Raw genomic sequence first — 4,558 nt, 5'->3', positions numbered from 1 at the left:
CTGAAATTATTGTTGGGTCTGTAGAAGTCTTGAAGGATGGAGGAATTGGTGAACATGCTGAAGGGGGGGGGGGGGAACTGAATGAGGGACCTGATCCCTCAAGTCCTTCTTAGGATGTTAATTCTGATGATGATCTTTTTCTCTAGAGTTATGTGCTTAAACGAACCTCCAATCCAGTAAAAAGGATTGAGAAAAGTAGACTGATTGATGATGAAGTGGTGTGACCTACTGATGTGGTGACTGTGGAAGAGAGAATGAAGTGGAAAAAATCTCCATTTGTGAGAAAGAATTCAAAAAAATAAAAAAAAAAATTGGAGAAAAGAAAGTTGGCTGAGAAAGATACAGCAGATGATAAGAGTGAACAGATTGAGAAGAAGAAGAGGGAGACATGGACGCTCTGGGAAAGAAAGGGTAGTGTGAGTGAGGAACCTGGTTCCTTACAGAAGCAAAAGGTTGAGTCATCAGGTTTGGAGAGGTAGAAGACTCTGAAGTCTCAAAAAATGCTGTTAGGAAGAGTGTTGACTCTGATATTGCTGAAAAGAATGGAGGAACTTCTTGACATTGTTGAGTTCCAAAAATACAATCACCTCTTTGTTCCTCTAAGTCCCAACGTTTATGAAAAAGAAGTAAAAACTTCTATGTTTTATACTCTGATGTTGTATGTGCATGGGACTGAGTTTGTTCTTGATGAGAAGAAGCTTGGGGAGATTCTTGGTGATCTGATTGATGGTTCAGCCTGCTCAGATAGGTTAAGAACCAGGTCCTCGTGGACCCTTGGTAGAATAGAATGCTAAGTTGAAGGATAAGAATGAAAGATTGAGGAAACAGGTGGAGGAACTGAGAGAGCAGATGATCATTGATCAAAGGAGAGAGAATGTACGAATGGACAAGCTCATCAAGGCCTTAGCCCCTTACTTTTCCTCCTGCCCAGTGATCCATGTCTTTCACCCCTTCCAAATTCCCTTGAATTCTTATCTTCTTTTGACCTATATTTGATGACATTGGTACTTTAGTTGTTTAAATTGTCATATTATGTATTGTTGAAACTACTGTGCTTTTATTATAATTACTCTACTATGGGCAATCACTCTATTTTGTGCAATGACATTCACTTATTGTTCTTGTTATTGTTTATGCTGTATTGCCCAAGTGGCATGAGTTAATGTTGCTGAACTTCTTTTTGGATGTGCTTCTTCTGTTATTCTTTTTGATGATACCAAAAGGGGGAAGTTATATAGGTGTCAACATGGGGGAGGAACAGAATCGAATTGATATGTTGTGTTGTGCATGAAAGATAGCTCTGCTTCGCAGGGGGAACGTTGCTGATAATATGTTGATTATAGGTCTGAATCCGCAAGGAAACATGTGAGGAATCTGGTTCTCAAGTGTTATATTAATTTTGGGTTTGTCATCATCAAAAAGGGGGAAATTGTTCTAAGTTACGCTATGTCATGTTTTGATGATGACAAACGTTCTCAAGGAACTGGGTACGGACCAGATGTGATCAGTAGATGTAAGGAACCTAATTCTCAGGGGGAATATTAATTCTGGGTTTGCCATCATCAAAAAGGGTAAAATTGATAAGTTATGGTATTTTGAGTTTTGATGATTTGCCAAACAGTCTTGAGGAATCAGTTGTGATTAGTTCCTTAGATTTGGTTCTTAGAAGCGATATGGCTAATTCGTAGGGGGAACAATGTGGAGATCCGGTTCTCAGGAGAAATATCAATTCTAAGTTTGTCATCATCAAAAAGGGGGAAATTGATAGGTTACAAGTACTTTGGGCATAAGTACTTTACATTTTGATGATCTAACAAACTTACCATCCAGAACCAGATAAGGAAGTTACACATTTACAAGACCTTAAGATCACAAAGTTCCAGGTCGGGATCCAGCTTAGGATATAACACAACTCTTCAGAGTGGAAGGAACAGCTGAGGGAACAGGTCCCTACCGGTTCCCGAGGAGACTGTATGAAGTCAACTCTCTAGCTGGAAAGTTACTGCCTGCACACGCTACTGTACAAGAACAGTGCAGCAGTCAACTTTCTATGGAAGGCTTTTTACCTACCTTGCTTACATTATTGTAAGTGATGTCACACATGTATAAATACAATCAAGGAAGATAAAACAACTTACTTCATGAGAGAACAAGATAAGGAATCTGATACAATTAAGTTCCCTTGCATTCCGAAAAACTAGTCAGATGTCTGGTCCAATTCTCAATGAAATCAGATAAGGAAACAGTAGAGGGACCAGATAGGGATCAGTTTCCCTCGTCGCTGTACAGTCAACTCTACAGCTGTAAAAGCTGCTGCACTGTACCGTCTGGCAGACTGCACTATACAGTCTGGCAGCAGTACCACAGTACAACAGCACAGTTGTAGCTTGCTAAGGCCCAAGTAAGGGCACTTTATTGCATCATCCTTGATGACATCACACACACATATTATCAACATGAGGCAAGGGATTTGATCTCAAAAACACTTGCAAAATCAAAAGAAAATATTCTCTCAAGTGCTAGCCACAACCTCTCTCAAGAAGAAAGTTGTTGCAACCTCAAGGACCAGATCTAAAGATTGAAGAAATCTTAAGTCCTTAGGTTTGTTGAGTCTTTGTTATTTGTTCTTCATTTGTAACTCCTACTTAACTTAGTTAGAGGCATTGTGTAGGAACCCCTTTGTAAAACCATAAACTTTTTGAGTTTGTGTTGTGACTAGAGTTAGTCATAAGTTGAAGTTTTTGTAACTAGTGAGTGACAAAGTGGCTTGTGGTAAGTGCATCACAAGTTAGTTGAGTTGAAGTCTTTGTAACTAGTGAGTGACAAAGTGGCTTGTGGTAAATGTATCACAAGTTAGTTGAGTTGAAGTCTTTGTAACTAGTGAGTGACAAAGTGGCTTGTGGTAAGTGTATCACAAGTTAGTTGAGTTGAAGTCTTTGTAATAGAGTCATTACAAAGTGGCTTGTAATAGTGTGTTTACAAGTTAGTGAAGTTGAAAGACTACAAGTGTAGGTCGTGGTTTTTATCCCCTTGAGTTGGGATTTTTTCACGTAAAAATCCTCTGTGTTCTTTATTTACTGCCGAGTTACTGTGGGAACAATTAGAGAACCTGATCCCCTATACTGGTTGGTTTTACAGTCTGTTGCTTACGGTGGGAACTGATAGAGAATCTGGTTCTCTATACAGTCTGGTGGACGCTTAGTTTCTATCATAAAATTCACAAAGCTTCTGTATACGTAGCCACTCGTCCTATCAAAGTCTTCCACAAGATCTTTCTTTGGTAGATATTACTTGGTTTTACTTTAATTGTTCATAGAAAAAGAAGACGATGAACAGGGGACCGGGAGACTTGTGATAGCCAGGTTGGTTCTTTTTAATCAAATGTTTTACTAGTAATTTACATTTGGTCGGCCATGTTTGGTGATATGGTTTTATTATTAAACCATTAACTTGCTTCCTAACCAAAACCTTTTTTATATAATCATGTAAGACTTTGAGATTTGAGCCATATTCATATATAGTTTGAGCCAACCTGGTTGTTTATTGTTGAATTATTTGGGGGCATTTGCATCTATACCCGCTTTTTGTGCCACATTTTAACTTGTGCCCGCTTTGCAAAAAAAATTACAAGCGTACCCGTTTTTTTACATAACTTCAGCACACGGGACTGAAGTAGCAAAGGCAATCACGCAAAACTTCAGCATTCTAGTAGCCGGGCCTGAAGTTCAGCTCTTGAGCTGAAGTTTTTGTGTTGTAACTGGAAAACTTCAGCTCTAGAGCTGAAGTTTTTGTGTTGTAATTGGCTACTTTTAACTCCCTCTCTGTAATGCACATAACACATGATACTCATCTTCACTGTTATGTTAGCTTTAAGCTTTATTAGTCTGCAACAGAACTAGACACTTAAGATATGGATTGCATCGCTAACAAAAGATTAACCAGAACTATAGCCAGTTATAGCAACTGAATCAGGATGGTTATCTACTATAGCAGTAAGTTCTTGCATAGCTAGCAAAACCAAAACACATGGACTGTTAACAACAGAAGCATATGGACAGCAGCAGAAATGATCGAAAGCTCAAGAAATAAAGTATGGTCACAGCTTCATTTAAAGCTAGTGGAATATAGTTAGCAGGTATTTAAATAACAAAATATACGGATAGCAGCAGAAATCATCAAAATTACAAGAAATATAGTGTGGTCTCCGCTTCATACAAAGCTAGTGGAGTAAGTAACATGAGCAGACTGAAGTTTTCGACGCAAGACCCATAAAAAAAAATAGGCTATGCATTTTGTCTTTTGTTGAGAAGAAGAAAACGAAGGAGGAGAAGAAGAAGGAGAAAGGGAGCTGAAGTTATTTAAGAAGTGGGTACAAGTTTTTAAAAAAGTGGGTATAGGTTAAATAGGGGATTATTTGTCGTAGCCAATACTTTATAAGTAATTCAATGGATATTTGTATTTACTTTAATTAGTTCACACGCAACAACTGGTTATATATATATATATATATATATATATATATATATATATATATATATATATATATATATATATATTT

The sequence above is a fragment of the Nicotiana attenuata genome, chromosome 11 (assembly GCF_001879085.1).
Source record: "Nicotiana attenuata strain UT chromosome 11, NIATTr2, whole genome shotgun sequence".
Taxonomy (NCBI): domain Eukaryota; kingdom Viridiplantae; phylum Streptophyta; class Magnoliopsida; order Solanales; family Solanaceae; genus Nicotiana; species Nicotiana attenuata.
The sequence above is the reverse complement of the archived record's forward strand: the minus strand, read 5'-3'. Positions refer to the sequence as shown.